Below are 19,212 nucleotides of genomic sequence, written 5' to 3'. Positions count from 1 at the left end.
CGACAACAGTGCAACCAACCACCCATCCTTATCGTCTTTTTCTACAGATTACGGGTACCCGTTTTGTTGAAAAAGCAAGAACATTCCTGTAGCACTTACGAAAATTGTCACAAGGGGCTGGCGCCAACAAACAATATATTTGAAAACTTAGTTTACCGTACCATTCTGTACGAAGGAAAATTGTGTTTTTTTTATAGAAGTTCCTCCATACATTTCTACACTGTTTTTTTGTATCTACACGCGTGGAGAAATGTTAAGATTATTGTCTTCACTTAAAAGAAGAGACTTGCGATAGTAGATGCTATGACTAATAGCGCGTAAACATCAAATGTTTCAATGTTCGTACGGCAGTGTATACATCATATCCTCTATAATTTAAGAACTTCAAGTAGTTCCTGCAATCTTAGCATATTTCAGGGCTTCTTGGTTATTTCGAACGGCATATAATTAACTAATAATACTGCTCAGCAGGACGAAAGTGCATGACATTTCATGGTAATGCGGAGTTCTAATATAAGCAACATCTTTGTTGCTTTCGATTACCAATTTATTAAAAAAAATTCAGTAATATCAAGAGCGCTGCAAAATAGTTGTAGTGAAGTCATACAGAATAATGGCAGTGAACGTTTTTAAGTGAGACCCTGCCATCAGGATATATTGTTTCTCGTATTTTTTTCACATGACTATTATATACTGTATGACGTCATAAGGAATTGTGAGGGCGTCATTTGAGGAGATTTACAGAAGATCCAAACCAGGGTTTTGAGGTAATGTAATCATTTAATTTTGATGATATGCAAGACAGTTGTCGAACCATGGTGATTTCCCCGCGATTGTTGTTCTCCACGAACCTTTGAGGCTTTTGTATAGTTCGTTGCTTTGTAATTGGTATGGAATGTTATGTTTCCACAGCTGTGTACGAATGTACGGTTTGTTTACAGCTGAACTAAATCTTAACACTGGTGCGAGTTAATTAGCATTGTAGTTGCAAATTACGACATGACCACCAAAAGGTCTTAAGGAGAGTAATAAAGCGGTTTGTAGGTAATTAAGTAGCTCATTTGAATTCATTCTTACATTGCAACAGTATTGTCATACGTATATTAATGCTCTGTAGAGCTACGAAGAGGCGCAACATCTGCACGGAAGGAAATACACACACACGTACATAATGTACATGGCCAGGACGATAAGCTAACGGTATTGGAAATTAGTGTTTGTGAGTGTCAGTGTTTGTGACGCCTTGAGCGATTTGCTTACCATTAATCATCAAGCGAAAAGTTTTACGAAATTGTCGAACAACTGCTCGTAGCTATCGCTGTGGTGTTAGTTATAGGGTGATAATTACGTTGTGCCTTCCATGCAGTTTTGATAATTTATGTCACATGTGTACAAAACAAAAGTTTGAAATTTGTCCAGTATCTAAAACGCACATTCTGCATTTACCTTTCAGCTATAGGTTTTGTAAAGGAAAATATGCATACATCTGTTTGAGACTCTTTAGTTGTTTTTTTAGATATAGGTCTAATGTAAACTTGGATTCACATCTTGTTCATGCATACATATCAGCTAAAATTAAAATTTATTCCATTTTTACAGAGTTGCAACAACTGGATACTTGGTATGAACATGTAGTTACTCAGTTGGAATTGGAACATAGTTATGAACGTTATGAAAATAATATTTGTTAAATGTAAGTGAGAATACTTACAGTTGCATGTAGAGCAGGGTTAAATAGGCCTAATAAATAATTCACTTACATTAAGTCATATCTGAGAAAGTAATGTAGGCCTAGTAAATAAAGAAACCTTTAATCAGAAACTAGGTTTAGGCTGTTGTGAATTAGCAGTTTGCTTCATGCATCGTAGTTTACAATTTCTGACATAAGAGTGAGTCCTCTACTACCAAGCTTTTAATGTGTGTTAAGATAATGAACAGAGAGGTCCTGTGAAGGTATGAAGTTATAAATGCTATTTTTCAGGCTGTCTGTAAAAACAAGGTGTTTTGTAGCCAAAAGCTTTGTTTTATAATGATTAGGGAATACCTACAAAGTAGATCAACTCTGAATCTTCATGATAAACAGGTAATGCCATGCAGGTCATATGCAAATAATTTTTTAGCCATTTGGTGGAAACCTTCCCTGTTTCATAGTTCTCTGCCAGTGGTATTTGATGAAAAGAATACTTATTCTGAAGGATTACTGGACTGACTAACATTCTGTTGCACAGCAAATATCAATATTGCCCATTATTTACTATTTAGGCAGCCTTAGAGTCCCATGAAATTGCTGATGTAAAATGTTTGAGGTTAGCCTACCATTTTATATGAATAGTAAACACTTATACACACCTAAGTTAGCTTGTCTGTATTACTTTATACATTTAGTAAAAAGGTTTTTTGTTGTTTGGTTTTGTTTCTGGTGCAGAGTAATATGTCTTTAGGCCTGGAAAAAAGTTAAGTGTGTTTAAATTGGTCACTTTATGAGAAGAATCCAGATACAATTTCATCTCAGGACTGTTTTGTTGGGTAAATGACTACGTCATAGTAAAAATTGAAGCATTCAGTATTGCTTTGCCTATCCACAACTTTTAGAAATGCTGCAGATCATTATTTCAGTACGTCAGAGCTTTCATATTCACATTCTTTATCTTCCCCAAACTGCGACCCTATTGTCACATTCCGGCCTAAGCTAGACTTCCTGCTGCGCGAGGGATCAGTCTACAACCACAAACTATATTCCAAAAAGAAATAATATCAGTCCTGTGTCCTTTTTCTATTTGCACACACATGATGTCACACATCACATTGTCAGTTTCATGCTCCATAGGTTATTTGCGCAATAAATTGTAATGATGTGTAACGAGTAATTTTACATTCACATTGCGCTGCAGGATGAAACCAACAGCCACTAAGTTTGGTTGACTTTAAACTTGCTGGGTAGATATTAACTCTGTGTAATTGCATTTTGAATACCCAGAATGTACATTGTTGAAGACAGCAAATCCAAAAGGAAATTCCAACAATTAATTACCTTTATTCCTGCAACCTGCTGATAGCAGTTTTTCCCATACAACAAGCAATAATACATTTGAATTAAAAAACATAAGATTGAACACTGATGTGTTTATAACTTTGGAATCCAGGAATTTTATTAATAGTCATTGCACTCTCAGAAGCAGCATGGAAATGTTGACAGGCAGAAGTTTCTAGAAACTTGTGCATCAATAAAAAGATCAATGCACAATGCAAACAACACTTCCACCATCGTTCATTAGTGAAAGATCTTGCCAATAGCTCAAGAAAGTTCTCCTATGTAAAATCACTAAGCGAGCCAAAGTCACTTGTCGACCAGTCTGGTACTGCAGTAGGAGGCAGTAATAGGAAAGCTGGAGTTCTTCATTTCTCATTTAAGAAATCATTCACTCAAAAGGATGTTATGGACAAAACAACATTTGGCTGTCACACACATACTTGTTTGGAGGACGTAACAATAGGTGTCCCAGGTGATGAGAAGCAACTAAAAAAGTTAAAAACAAATAAGTCACCAGATGTGAATGGAATCCCTGTTTGGTTTTACAGAGGGTACTCTACAGCATTGGCCTCCTTACTTAGCTTGCTTTTATTGCAAACCTCTCACCCAGTGCAAAGTCAAAGCAACTGTAAAAAAGTGCGGAGGGCTCCTGTATATAAGATGTAAGAAGGGTTAAAAGGACAGACCCGAAAAATTACAGACAAACATCTTTAATGGGTCGACAGAGTTGCGCGTTTGCTTTTGGACTGGATTCCGCAGCAGGCCTGGTATTGCAGACTTCCAAGTTCCGTCTTGCGTGGCAATCATATCTAGAACATAAACTATGTAGACAAACCTTAATTTCACAGATATACCACTTATAGATGTCGCAATATCAGTGTTGGAAGGAAATTGGCCTAAATTTTGCATCCACTCCGAAGACTTTGCCCATCCAGTGTCACTGAGCAATGTGTCTTGAAAATTTCAGTGAGGCTACTGAAGGAATAAGGTTAGAGACTTGCAGGCCCATAACTAGGATGCCTGCACCTGAGCAGAACATAAACACTGAAGAAAGAAAGTTGTTATGTTAAGAGAAGAGAGAAATATAGTAATTTTACATGCTGACAAGGGAAACACTGCAGTAGTTCTGCCTGCAACATCTTACTTTCGCAAGAAGATGGGTGCCCTACAAGATCCAATGGATGTACTGTAATGGTAAATATCCGCCGTCCTCAATTGCAACTCTTTTCCTGAAAATGTGAAAAAGAGCTCAAGAGTACAAGTACCAATTCCATCACGACCTTATGCCTGCTTAAGTTACATAAGGAAGTATAGGGAGCCTCAATATATTACTTAGCAAAACATCTGGCTTCTCTTCTGACCCCTTTAGTAGGAGAATGTGAACAGTATTTTTGAAACTCTGAAGACTTTATACAGCAACTAAATAAATCACATCTCAAACCTGCTGACATATTAGTGAGTTTCGGAGTGGTATCTTTGTTCACATGAGTACCTGTGAGGGTTCATTACAACCCATAAGAGCTAAGTGGAGGAGGACATCTCACATTTTTTCAGACATTTACTCCCTCCATTTACTTTTTATTTAACGAACAATATTTTGAGAAAACTGATGGTGTTACTATAGGTAGTCATTCGTATATGGGATACGAATGACTAACCTTTTTATGGAAGACCATCAAGGAAAATGCACCTAACTCAGAAGTTTTGAGACCTAAATATTTCTGAAGATATGTGGATGACACCTTTGTAGTATGACCACATGAGACAGCAATACTTCCTGAATTTCTGGGATGCCTTAACTCCCTCCATCCTAGAATTTGCTTTACCATGGAACTGGAGACAAAAGGAGACCTGCTGATTTTGGATGTCTTGATCCTTAGAAAAGGAATTGATTCCTTAGATCACAGTGTGTTCCGTAAACCAATTCACACTGACCTATATCTATGAGGTGCCATCACCTATCCCAACACAGTGGTGTATTACGGACTCTCATTCATGGGGTTAGAGTTGTCTCAAATCCAGGGACCTTGTCAGCAGAGCTTAGCCGTCTTTGCTCTTTTTGTATAGAACGAGCACTGTGATAATCAATTTGAAATGCATTCCAGGAGAAATCCATCTGGATAATTTATCTACCCTTGTGTTGGAGTTGTGTCCTTTATGATTGTCAGTCTGTTTAAGAAACATCAAATGAAGTTTGTCATTCACTTTCCAGCACCAGTGTGGGTGATGCTAGCTCCTATTAAAGACAACCTAGGCCTATAGAGACCAGGGGTATGTAAAATCCCGTGCCAGTATGGGAAATCACACAGTGACTAGAGGTGTTGCACTGTTAAAGGTAGAAATGCTGAATGTATGATCACACCAGACTAGGTCAGCCTTAAAGGTCTGGTGTTGATGAACACTGTCTTGACGCAAGACATAGCATGAACTACAGAGAGAAAAAGATCCTTTATCCGCCTCCACGTACTAGGACTCAGTCATTAAATAAGTGGCGAAGTACTGATAAGTAATGGCCTAATTAATAGAGACACAGGATTTCAACTTAGCAAGGCATAGGAACCAGCATTGGTACTAATGCATCATCGACCACAGACCACCAGTCAAACAAAGACGGCCAATCAGAATCGGGACACTTAAACTGGCTGCTAACTCTCTGCCAGCATGTGCACTGGACCGCGACTTGCGGCTGTGCTTTCTCGCACCACATGTTTGAAGATCATGGCCTGTTTCACCAGCAGGGAGCTCTGACTGTTGACGTCTTCTGTTTTTCAGCCATGATGATGATGATGTAGTCCCACCCCTCGGCATCTGCACTTTTCTAGCGAACCATCACTTATGTAGGCAAGCCACTTCAGCAACACGGCAGAAAGCAACTGAACGTGATTAGCAGCTGTCTTGTTGGAAATTTGTGTAACTTTTTCAACTTACCTGATGTGACGCGTGTGAATAACTGAATAGCTGCAGAATTCTTGGCATCTTCTGGGTTTGAATATAAAGTGTTTCCTTGGTACAGAAAAGTTTCTGTCCACAAATCCACATGGATTTAGAAAACATTGGTTGTGTGAGACCCAGTTTGCCCTTTTCTCACATGGTATCCTGCAAACTGTGGATGAAGAGCAACAGGCAGGTTAAATGTTCTAGATCTCTGTAAAGCGGTTGACTTGGTGCTCCACTGCAGACTATTAACGGAGGTCTGAACATACGGAATAGGTTCCCAGATATTTTAGTGGCTCAAAGACGAAACACTAATAGAAACCAATACGTTGTCCTTGACAATGAAATTTCATTGGAGACAAGAGAAATGTAATAGGACTGAACTTGTTCTCTATGCACATAAAGGATCCGATGACTGTGGTGAACAACAATTGGCAACAGTTTGCTGATGACACTGTAGTATATGACAGTGTCGTCGTTGAGTGACTGTAGAATAATACAGGACGAGTTGTAATTTTTATTTGGTTTGATGAATAGGAGTATGCTCCAAATGAGGAAAAATGTAAATTACTGCAGACGAGTTGGTGATGAAATGCTGTAATGGTTGGTTCTGGTACTAGTTGTATGCTGCTTAACACATCCACATCAATTAAAGATCTGGGTGTAATGTTGCAAAGTGTATTTAAATGAAATGAGCACCTAACGATGCTACAAGGGAAAGTGAATGGTCGACTTTTGTTTGTTTTGGGAATTGTAGGAAAGTATATCTCATTATGGAAGAGACTGCTTATGTAGCACACATGTGGTCCATTCTTGAGTACTACTTGCAAGTTTGGGACTTCACCATGTCAGATTAAAGGAAGACACCTGAGTAATTCAGAGGCATGCTGCTGGATTTGTTACTGATGGCTTCGAACAGCATGCTACTATTGTGGAGAGGCTTCATGAGGTCAAATGCATAATAGCATAATAATATGTAGAAACATAGATCTTAACACAGTGTTGAGGGTAAAATTAGTAATAATCTGTTACACTTAATTTCAGCCACCAAGTCAGGATTTCTATATAGTTCTTCCAATGCCTTGTTTCTTCTTATCCTCCATTGTCCTGCCTCATACATGGCACCAAAAATCTTTCTTAATATTTTCGTCTGCCATCTTCTCAAGAGCTTGTCTTCTGCTACAATCACTGTCCATGTTTCTGAGCCATACATTACCACTGGTCTTATGACTGTTTGATAGACAGTCACCTGCGATTTTCTGCTCAGACTACGTTACTGAAGGATCTTGATCTGGGTCCAGTAAGCTCTGTTTCCTGCAGCAATCCTAGATTTTATTTCTTCTCTTATTCTGCTACCCTCCGTAACCAGCACTTCAGGTATTGGAACGTCTCACATCTCTCATAATTGCCCCTTTTAAAGTAAATATACTTCTCTTTAACAACAGTATTTTTCCTGGAAGCAAAGAGATACTGTGTTTTTGTGTTGTTTACTCTAAGTCCCAACTGCTCTGCCTCCTTTTCCAGTCTGCCAAATTCTTCTTCCATTTCTTTCAAACTTCTAGACAGCATACACGCATCATCGGCATAAGCTAGATTTTGGTGCATATGGTTAAACAGAGTGCCACTTCAGTTAACAATCTACACCCTTCGCATCACTCTCTCCAACACTATGTTGAAGAGTAGCACCCTGTCTTAACCCTTGGTTGACTTCAGATTCTTTATAAAGTTTTCCTTCTACTTTTACCTGGCATTTTGTGCTGGTGAAGGTCATTTGTACCAGTCTGGTAAGTTTACTTGGGAATTCCATCTCCATTAAGATGTCATATAGCTTTTTCCTTTTAGGCCTAACACTATCATAGGCCTGTTTAAAGTCTACAAAAAGTTGCTGTGCATCCACATTATGTTCATAACACTTATCCCTTATTTGCCTTCTAATGAAAATCTGGTCTGTCATTGAGCTGCCCCATCGAAAACCACATGGTAGTCTCAGAGTATTTCTTCTGTAATTGGTGTAAGTCTCTTTCTTTTGGCTAATACTTTGTACACCACGCTGACTAAAGCAATGCCATGGTAATTTTCACAGTTTGACAGTACAGTAATTAAAAAATAAGTCCGCAGGCATTGGTGAGATTCCTGTCTCTGTTCTGAAGGTGTGCGTAGATAACATGCAAACCCCATTAAGAAATATAATAAATGAATCCTTTAGTTCACATGTTTATCAGAGTACCTAAAGGATTTGCGAGTGGTGTCCTTACTAAGGGCAATACGGAAAGCACTGAGAACTATAGGTCAGTTTTATTGCTGTCTTCATTCTCAAAAATAGTTGAAACAATGATAAGAGAAAGACTGATAAGTTACGTGAGTAAACACAAACTCTTTAATGAAGGGTAGTTTGGTTTCAGAAGTGCAAGCAGTACAATGTTGACAGTTGCAAAGTTCACAAAAGTGATACTTGAAGCTCTTGATAGGAACGAATGTGTTACAGACATTTTCTTAGACTTGTCCAAGGCATTTGACACTGCCGACAGAAAATACTATTGAGTAAACTAGAAGTGCTAGGTGTAAGAGGAATGGTGAAAGAGTGATTTCAGTGTTACTTGGAGAACAGGGTGCAAAAGGTGTAGATTCTTCATTCATCTGCTGATGGTAAATTTCTAGTCCAACAATTATTGGACTAGAAATATATTAACATAGATGTTCCTGAGGGTAGTGTTTGGTCCAGTTCTATTCTTATTATATATCAATAACTTTTCAGACGGCATAAGACGTGGAGGAAAAGTTCTTTTGTGTCGACAGAAACAACGTAGTCGCTGATAAAATGTAAGAACTCCCGTAAGAGAAAGGAAATTGAACCCCCAAGGATATTTACAAATGGATAATAAAATAACATGGAACATAAAAGAAAACGAACAGTATGCACTTCAGCACAAAGAGAGGAAGTAACTCTTTTGTAAACCATAGGTGGTAAATGTATAGTTGTGTAGCAAACATGAAGTTTTTATGGATGAACATTGTCGGATAACATGAAGTGAACATACAAAGGTATTGACAAAATGAATGGCATCAGCATACATTGATCATAGGTTTTTAGCATTAGTTTGTAACAGTCAATGTGTTGTAGCAACTTACTACACCTACATGCTCAATTCTTAGTTGTGGGATTCTTTTCTGGGGATAGAAGGGACAAAATAAGGACACGGTTTTTAAACTACATAAAAGGGCCGTAAGAATACTAACTGAAAGTAGTAGTTGGGCTCATTGTAAAGAGCTATTTCAAAAATTGGGCATCCTTACTGCACCAAATTAGTACTTAATACCAATCTGTGTTGCACACCAGGGAAAATATTATAAACACTGAAAAAATAGTTCTATACATAATTGTGGAACAACAGTCAGTTTGGAATTACATTTATTCAGCAAAAACAAAAATCTAAAAACAGCAGTTTGTATCGGGGGATAAAATTGTATACTAAGTTCCCAAAGGGAGTCAGAAAGTTCACTGAAACATTTGTTCAAAAAAAGCAGCTAAAACATTCTTTACTAGTAATGCATTATTACCCAATTAAAGATTAGTTAGAGGAGAGTAGTGGATAATAAGAAAGTAGTTAACTACATCGCCTCGTCACATTTCGGTACACGATTATGGTTTACTACTTTCACGAGGATCATGTTTGAAGATGTATGATGCTTGACAGTACTAACTGATGACTTAGGATGATAGCACATAGTTGAGTATGGAGGCCGAAATTGAGGCAAGGGGCACAGCAACTTCTTCTCAATCTAGGAGTCGTCAGTTGATGTCTTAATGTGAGTAGCAGTGAAGATTGGAACTATGTTTTACATTGCAAGCAACCAGAAACAGTCCAGTAGTCATCAGCGGTTGCCTTCAGTTTATGGGCGGTGAAGAAGGAAACTATGTTTTATATTGCAAGTTACTTGAAACAATTTGTATTTAAATGAAGGAATATTATACAGTAATCAAATGAGGCAAGGTATCTGTTAGGACACTGATCTCATATTCGGGAGGCTAAAGCTGCTCTGTTCAGTCATCCTGATTTGGATTTTCCACGATTTTCCTGGATCACTAGGCAGATGACAGGATGGTTCCCTAGTCAAGACCATGGTCGACTAGCTGTCCTATCCTCGTAAAGCATGTTATGTATACTGTGTGTTATTTTTTGGCCTATTGATTGCATTGTATTACCTTGACAAGCCCTGTATCATTGTGAGATGATCTTTGGATGAATAAAGATACATAAGTAAATGGGAATTGCTCAAGTAAAGACCACATTCTTTTCACAAAATGTTATTGAGAAAATTTAGAGAAGCACGTTTGCAGCTAACTGCAGAATAATTCTACTGCCACCAACATACATTTCACATGAGGACTACGGAGAAGAGATCAGATAAATTAGGGCTGTTACAGAGGTGTACATACAGTTTTCCCTCACTCGATTTGCGAGTTGAAATGACTAGTTATGGTACAAGGTACCGTTTCGCCATGTATCATGTGGGGGCTTGTGGAGAATGTATGCAAATGTAAATATAGTGTTGATAAATGTTGAGCTATAGGTTCAGAACAATTTATGAGAAAAAGCTTTACAAAGTCTGTAAAAGATACTCAAATTTAAAGAAAAACTCAACCAACCAAACAGTATCAATAAGTTACTGATTTATCAATATTCTGGTAACATTTAGAAATGGAAATTAAAGACACCAGTAATGCATTGGGGCCTGAAGGGTTGACAATTCTAACTAGTCAGGATCCTGCATAAATTCGTTTTTATTTGTTGTTGTTGTTGTGGTCTTCAGTCCAGAGATTGGTTTGATGCAGCTCTCCATGCTACTCTATCCTGTGCAAGCATCATCATCTCCCAGTACCTACTGCAACCTACATCCTTCTGAATCTGTTTAGTGTATTCATCTCTTGGTCTCCCTCTTAAGATTTTTACCCTCTACGCTTCCCTCCAATACTAAATTGGTGATCCCTTGATGTCTCAGAATATGCCCTACCAACGATCCCTTCTTCTAGTCAAGTTGTGCCACAAATTCCTCTTCTCCCCAATTCTGTTCAATACCTCCTCATTAGTTATGTGATCTACCAATCTAATCTTCAGCATTCTTTTGTAGCACCACATTTCGAAAACTTCTATTCTCTTCTTGTCTAAACTATTTACCGTCCACGTTTCACTTCCATACATGGCTACACGCCATACAAATACTTTCAGAAACAACTTCCTGAAACTTAAATCTATACTCGATGTTAACAAATTTCTCTTCTTCAGAAACGCTTTCTTTTCCATTGCTAGTCTACATTTTATATCCTCTCTACTTCGACTATGATCAGTTATTTTGCTCCCCAAATAGCAAAACTCCTTTACTACTTTAAGCGTCTCATTTCCTAATCTAATTCCCTCAGCATCACCCGATTTAATTCGACTACGTTCCATTATCCTCGTTTTGCTTTTGTTGATGTTCATCTTATATCCTCCTTTCAAGACACTGTCCACTCTGTTCAGCTGCTCTTCCAGGTCCTTTGCTGTCTCTGACAAAATTACAATGTCATCGGCGAACCTTGAAGTTTTTATTTCTTCTCCGTGGATTTTAATTCCTACTCCGAATTTTTCTTTTGTTTTCTTTACTGCTTGCTCAATATACAGATTAAATAATATCGGGGTTAGGCTATGACGGGGTCTCACTCCCTTCCCAACCACTGCTTCCCTTTTGTGCCCCTCGACTCTCACAACTGCCATCTGGTTTCTGTACAAATTGTAAATAGCCTTTCGCTCCCTGTATTTTACCCTGCCACCTTCAGAATTTGAGAGTATTCCAGTCAACGTTGTCAACAGCTTTCTCAGTCTACACATGCTAGAAATGTAGGTTTGCCTTTCCTTAATCTATTTTCTAAGATAAGTCGAAGAGTCAGTATTGCCTCACGTGTTCCAACATTTCTACAGAATCCAAACTGATCTTCCCCGAGGTCGTCTTCTACCAGTTTTTCTATTCGTCTGTAAAGAATTTTTGTTAGTATTTTGCGGCCGTGGCTTATTAAACTGATAGTTCGGTAATTTTCACATCTGTCAACACCTGCTTTCTTTGGGATTGGAATTATTATATTCTTCTTGAAGTCTGAGGGTATTTTGCCTGTCTCATACATCTTGCTCACTAGATGGTAGAGTTTTGCGAGGCCTGGCTCTCCCAAGCCTGTCAATATTTCTAATGGAATGTTGTCTACTCCCGGGGCCTTGTTTCGACTTAGATCTTTCAGTGCTCTGTCAAACTCTTCACGCAGTACCATATCTATTTCATCTTCATCTACATTCTCTTCCATTTCTATAGTATTGTCGTCAAGAACATCAGCCTTGTGTAGACCCCCTATATACTCCTTCCACCTTTCTGCTTTCCCTTCTTTGCTCAGAACTAGGTTTCCATCTGAGCTCGTGATATTCATGCAAGTGCTTCTCTTTTCTCCAAAGGTCTCTTTAATTTTCCTGTAGGCAGTATCTATCTTACCCCTAGTGATACGCACCTCTACATCCTTATATTTGTCCTCTAGCCATCCCTGCTTAGCCATTTTTCGCTTCCTGTCGATCTCATTCTTTAGATGTTTGTATTCCTTTTTGCCTGCTACATTTAATGCGTTTTTGTATTTTCTCCTTTCATCAATTAAATTCAATATCTCATCTGTTACCCAAGGATTTCTATTAGCCCTCGTCTTTTTACCTACTTGATCCTCTGCTACCTTCACCATTTCATCTCTCAAAGCTATCCATTCTTCTTCTACTGTATTTCTTTCCCCCATTCTTGTCAATCGTTCCCAAATGCTCTCCCTGAAGCTCTCTTCAACTTCTGGTTCTTTCAGTTTATCCAGGTCCCATCTCCTTAAATTCCCACCTTTTTGCAGTTTCTTCAGTTTTAATGTACAGGTCATAACCAATAGATAGTGGTCAGAGTCCACATCTGCCCCTGGAAATGTCTTACAATTTAAAACCTGGTTCGTGAATCTCTGTCTTACCATTATATAATGTATCTGAGACCTTCCAGTATCTCCAGGCTTCTTCCATGTATGCAACCTTCTTTTATGATTCTTGAACCAAGTGTTAGCTATGATTAAGTTATGCTCTGTGCTAAATTCTACCAGGTGGCTTCCTCTTTCATTCCTTAATCCCATTCTATATTCACGCACTATGTTTCTTCTCTTCTTTTTCCTACTATCGAGTTTGTCACCCATGACAATTAAATTTTTGTCTCCCTTCACTATCTGAATAATTTCTTTTATCTCATCATACATTTCATCAATCTCTTTGCCATCTGCGGAACTAGTTGGCATGTAAACTTGTACTACTGTGGTAGGCGCGGGCTTCGTATCTATCCTGGCCACAATAATGCGTTCACTATGCTGTTTGTAGTAGCTTACCCGCACTCCTATTTTTTTTATTCATTATTAAACCTACTGCTGCACTACCCCTATTTGATTTTGTATTTATAACCCTGTATTCACCTGACCAGAAGTCTTGTTCCTGCTGCCACCGAACTTCTCTAATTCCCACTGTATCTAACTTTAACCTATGCATTTCCCTTTTTAAATTTTCTAACCTACTTGCCCGATTAAGGGATCTGACATTCAATGCTCTGATCCGTAAAGCGCCAGTTTTCTTTCTCCTGATAACAATTTCATCCTGGGTAGTCCCCACCCGGAGATCCGAATGGGGGACTATTTTACATCCGGAATATTTTACTCAAGAGGACACCATCATCATTTAACCATACAGTAAAGCTGCATGCCCTTGGGAAAAAATTACGGCTGTAGTTTCCCCTTGCTTTCAGCCGTTCGCAGTACCAGCACAACAAGGCTGTTTTGGTTAGTGTTACAAGGCCAGATCAGTCAATCGTCCAGACTGTTGCCCCTGCAACTACTGAAAAGGCTGCTGCCCCTCTTTAGGAACCACATGTTTGTCTGGCCTCTCAGCAGATACCCCCTCCGTTGTGGTTGCAACTACGGTATGGCTATCTGTATTGCTGAGGCACGCGAGCCTCCCCACCAACCCACCACGCCAAGTCCATGGTTCATGGGGGGTTAAATAGATTCACCAATTTTCCTTATCATATGAAGGAGATTATCAGCTTAAACATCCACTTTTTTACACTGGAGTTTGTAACAAAGCAGTTGTACAGGAATTTGTAATCACTATCTTTCTAAATTTGTCATTTTGATCACATTTCACCATCTTATGCATAGCTACATTGGGTATGTGTGTAGAAGTGCAGGTATTTCCCTTGTACCATATGATCAATATGATCAAAGTATAAAATCCTACATATTTATACACACCCATAACACTCTTGTCTGAACAACACAGCAGAAATACTTCTTCCCACCAGAGAAAAATATTTTCTCTCTCACTCCTTTACACAGGTGCATTCTCTGTGTCATTTGCTGTAAAATGTGCCTCATTTTGGAATGGTCTCCCTCACTATAGTGGGGTTACCCAGTGTCTGAACAGTGAAGTGATGAGTCTACTTTGCTTCATTGCAGAATTGAACCCTATCAAAAGCTTGAATGGGGCACATGTCATGTTCCGTTTCTTGAAACAACAACAAAGCTTGAATTTGTTTCTGTCCACATCCCTTAACCCATTACAACTAAGTAAATTGGCACTTTGAACATTGTTTAAGTAGACTTTGTTGGAAGAGTCTTGAGTGCATAAAACCAAATTTCCCCCTCAAATACGCAACATTTTCATCATATTTATGAAAGGGTAGAGTACTCAATGGACATCACTTGTCACACACTATTAGATGCTCCATTTCTAAGCAATATATTTTACATCGCAAGTTCTTTCCTGTCTCTGTGTATACAAGTTAAGGAAGTATCATTCTGATATGAAATTTTTCAGATTGTCTGGGAAAACAGTGACCCATATGCACGGTTAACAGTAATATGTAGTCTCTTTGCTCATGATGTTTCCTGCAGGTTTCTGTTTTCCTTGGCAGGCTGTGTATCTTCTAGTGGTTTACCATTTTTACTGCTGGCATTAATTTAATTTCTCAGGAAAATGAAATGTTCTTAGTACGTACAACACTCGCAACTTCAAATGCTGTGTGTGTGTTCATTTAGTTACATTCTTATTTGAACCAAATGATTAGCTAATTTACAAACAGGAACTGCCAGAGAAGACTTTTGTAGCAGTTTGACATTGTGAATAAAGTTGGTGTTTGAAAGAATATTTTTGTTGCATTGTTTTAAATTTTTGAGTGGGGGAAATAATAGTTCATCCTATTGTCTCCATGTTCAGCAGATGCTTCAGGTATATTGTTGGCTATTGCATTGTATGGCCTTATCACTGTCTCTAGGTTAACTTGCGAGTCAGCCATCTTCTGTTGTGTAATAGTGTCTTTGAGAATGGAGTGGATGAGTGCTTCTCTGCTGGAAGTGGTTGGAGGCGTAGGTGGTGAATTGTCAGAGTTCTTTATTGTTAACCATAAACAGACACAGTGCCTGAGGAATGAATTGTCAGAGTTCTTTGTTGTTAACCATAAACAGACACAGTGCCTGTGGTATGGAGACTACATACGACAGATGTTGAATCATGCACCCAGATGCGGTGGTGCGGACATGCCACTGTAAGCACTTCCTGGTGAGGCAGCCCAGTAGCAAGAAGCTTCGGCCGTCATAGCAGTCCAAGTAGCTAGTTATTGTGGAGTCAAGATAGTGTGACAGCGTGCCGAGTCAGGCGGCCATAGTGGGGCAGGCCCAAGATCAGCCTTGGTTTGATGTCTGGATGATGAACCCGTAACCAATGGCTGGCATTCTGCACATGACGACGTTGGTTCCCAATGGCATGTAGCTGGGAGGACATCAGTTCATACGCAGGACCTTGAGGTGGCAACAGGACAACCAGTGTGGGGTCTCGTGGAGATGGTGGAAGAATGAAGGCGACCTGATGGATAGACTGGCAGGTGGTGGTTGTTGGTTCTCAGCTTGGTGCCATCACAGATTGCTGTATTAGAAGAGTGACGGTGACCTCGTGGCAGAGACTGACAAACAGTGAGCATCAATGTGTAGCCCAGCCATGCCAGTGACCTGCAAAGCTGGCCTGGAAGTATATATTAATGAGGCGCACTGAAAACCTTGTAACTCCATCTTTCTGTGAAAATCTTGTAATTCCACTAACCAGTAACTCCGTTATCAAAGAGAGATTTGAAAGTACGTGGATTTTTTAATCAGCCAATAACCACGATTCTATTATACAGGGTGAACATTGATAAAACTGACAAACAACAGGGATGAATTCCTGACTGGAAATGGAGGAAAAAAAGGTCCTGTGAACATGTACTGCAAATGCATCATTGCCATGGTAGATGGCTCTGACCACTTGCTGTGTGTTCCTTGGTGTTGCAGGCTGCGTGATGGATGCAGTGTACTGTAAGCAGCTGAATGGTCTGGTATTCACATCAGAAACAAGTTGAGATGGTGTTAGTGTAAGGCCAAGCAGTTGGAAACTGTAGAGGGGCAACACCGCTGTATCAAAACAAGTACCCTCACAGGCACCAGCCGCATCACACAACATTTTAAGTCCTTTTTGGGCATTTGTGTTATCATGGGTCCTTTCAGACAGACGGATGTGCTGGGAGGTGGTGGACTGTGTGTACAATAGATTTGGAGAACCAGATTCTACAGGATGTTGGGATGAATCGTAGTACAAGCTCCAGGCAAGTGCCCCACCAACATGGTGTAAGCCAAAGTAAGATTATGAGTATCCTGCGTGACCACTGCTACTATCCCTATCATCTGCACCGAGTGCCAGTATTATCAGCAGTGGATTTCCCTCTATGGGAAGGATTTTGTCGATGGTTTTTGTGCCAGACCATCACAATTATGGGATTTCTGTCATCAGTGCTCTTTACTGATGAAGCAACCTTTACCAGAACTGGCATCATTACTCTGCATAATCTTCATATGTAGGCTCCAGCCAATACTTGGGGAATGGTTGAAGTGTCTCATCAGCATCAGTTCAGCTTCAATGTGTGGCCTGGTTATTATTCCACAACGCCTCGACAGAGACCACTTTGAACGTCTGTTGGGATGTGGACGGGATGCAGCTCTGTAATGCGTTCAGGGAAAATTTGTTGTCATAGCACGTGCACCATCCATTTCCAGACATATATTCATAGGACTTTTTCTGTTATTTCCAGTCAGGAGTCCGTCCCTGGAGTTTATTGGTTTTATTAATGTTCACCCCAATAGTTATACATGTAGCGACTTTTATCTGTGTTATTTTGTATAATTGTTTTAAGAAACTGTTTTTGCTTTTGCTGTGAAATGTAGCAAAATGGAATTAATGAGCTTTTCAGTGCCTATCATCAGTATGTGGCTAAAGCGGGCATGTTAATGCAGGAGCCAAGTGGAGCTGCGTACTTTAGTACTGTCAAAATTTCCTGGAGGGTACTTGTTGCCTAGAGAACTGGGTTGCTATTGACGAAACTGTTGGTGCGGTGAAATACTGTGGCAGCTGGCTGTAACTCTCACTGAATACTGCCCTGGGCTCCTATCTTGGTCCATACCATTACATTTCTTCCCTTCTAGGAGTAATTCGAACCACTGGATTCCTGCTTGAGAAACTGACTGTAACAGAAGGAGTAACAGTTCTACAACTGGTTACACTTTGCAGTCTCCTACCCCAGTTCAAAGTAGCCACTTGTGAGTAACTTGTACTGTTTTGTGGCATTCTTTCCTTTCTATATTTACACTATGTTCACTGTTTCACTTCTAAGAGACACAGACATGGAGTCATTAGGCCCTGTTTTGCACTGGGTTCATTCAATTCTCCTTCTTTAGTCCAGTAACCAGCTGTGTCATTCCATGTTGCAGGAAGGGGGATACAGATGAGAGTGGTGTGCTCAAGTAAATTACATTATGTGCACACAGTCGGTGTTATCGGTTCATCCCCCAGCTCCTCCCAGGTACCATAACTGAGTCTATCACTTATGTAATGGGAATTGGATGACAGGAAGACAACAAACCAAAGTTTATGAAGACCCTATGAGTGGCTAAGACAATGTATATTTTGCGACTTATATTTTCTGTTGTTGAACTACAATTCTAGCCCTCCATTGCTCAACCACTTAAGCCTCTAACAGATTACCTTCTGATACGAAGTAATGGCATAAGAGAGTATTTATTGGACAGGGTGAATGGTTCTCTGCTGGAGGTGGGTGGAGGCATAGATCATGAAGGCAGTCAAATTTTGTGAAAGTTCTTTATTATTAACCACGAACAGATGTAGTGCAGCCTGCTGCAGAAAGCAGATGACGACCGTTGAACCTTGCAGACAGATGTGCTGATGTGGACACACTGCTGTAAGTGCTTCTCGAAGAGGCAGCCCGTTAGTGAGCCTCCTTAGCTACCAGCAATCCAAAACAGACAGCTATTGCAGTGTCCAGATGATGTTACAGTGTCCTAGTTCAGATGACCAGAGCGAGACAGGCTAGTGGCCAGCATAGTGGGAGATGGCAGTGATGTCTGATGGCAAACTCGAGACCCATGGCTGGAGTGCTGCATCTGGTGGCTTCTGACCTGAGCTGTGTAGACTGTCTGCAACCAGTGCTGCTAATATGGCGCTGGTCTCTAGTTTGGCCCCGTATGTGGTACTTGGAAATTTGTCATTTATTGTGCAGACCCGCATTATAAGATTAAAGAACTGTGCTTAAAAATACCACTGTCAAATGTTGCAAATCATCATGTTAACAGGTGCAGTTTGTATGGGGAAACTAAAAATATTGTTATAGTATCTAATTTATATTCATTAATACATAAAGTGTAACTTAAGAAAAAGTTTTGTGGTTTTTACACATAACAGTCCACTTAATACATTTTTATCCTGGCTGAATTTGTTTGTCCTTAGGGAAAGCTAAAATGATACTTTCAAGTAATCAGAAAGGACTTTTCCTATCTTTTTGACAGGCATTGTGAGATATGTACCTTCTGGTTAAGCTCATTAGGCTTTTTTAACCATTATCATTTAAACAAAAAAATTCAGAAGCCACTTACACACATCAGAATTTTTGACAAAATATTAGTATGTGTAATTTATCAAAATCTGAAGAATCTAGCATTTCTTGCTTCAACTTGTTCAGTAGGTCATTGTAATCAGCATAAAATTGGATAAACTATTCCTGGTATATTTTTTGTGTTAATTATCTATAAACTTGACAGAACACTGAAAGATCTAAGAGGAAACAAGGCC

The 19,212-nt window shown here is 39.4% G+C and overlaps 1 protein-coding gene across 1 annotated transcript in view; it reads left to right on the top strand.

The window, feature by feature from the left end:
* Positions 1-352: 352 nt before the first annotated feature.
* LOC124795683 (longitudinals lacking protein, isoforms H/M/V-like) overlaps positions 353-19,212 on the top strand; it is a 320,009-nt gene continuing 301,149 nt past the window's right edge. Inside the window, exon 1 of the mRNA XM_047259764.1 lies at positions 353-767. The gene's annotated coding sequence lies outside the window, so the exon portion shown is untranslated. The remainder of the gene's footprint in view (positions 768-19,212) is intronic.

Source organism: Schistocerca piceifrons, chromosome 4 (assembly GCF_021461385.2).
Source record: "Schistocerca piceifrons isolate TAMUIC-IGC-003096 chromosome 4, iqSchPice1.1, whole genome shotgun sequence".
In the NCBI taxonomy this organism is placed as follows: Eukaryota; Metazoa; Arthropoda; class Insecta; order Orthoptera; family Acrididae; genus Schistocerca; species Schistocerca piceifrons.
This window is presented reverse-complemented; position numbering and strand designations above follow the sequence as displayed.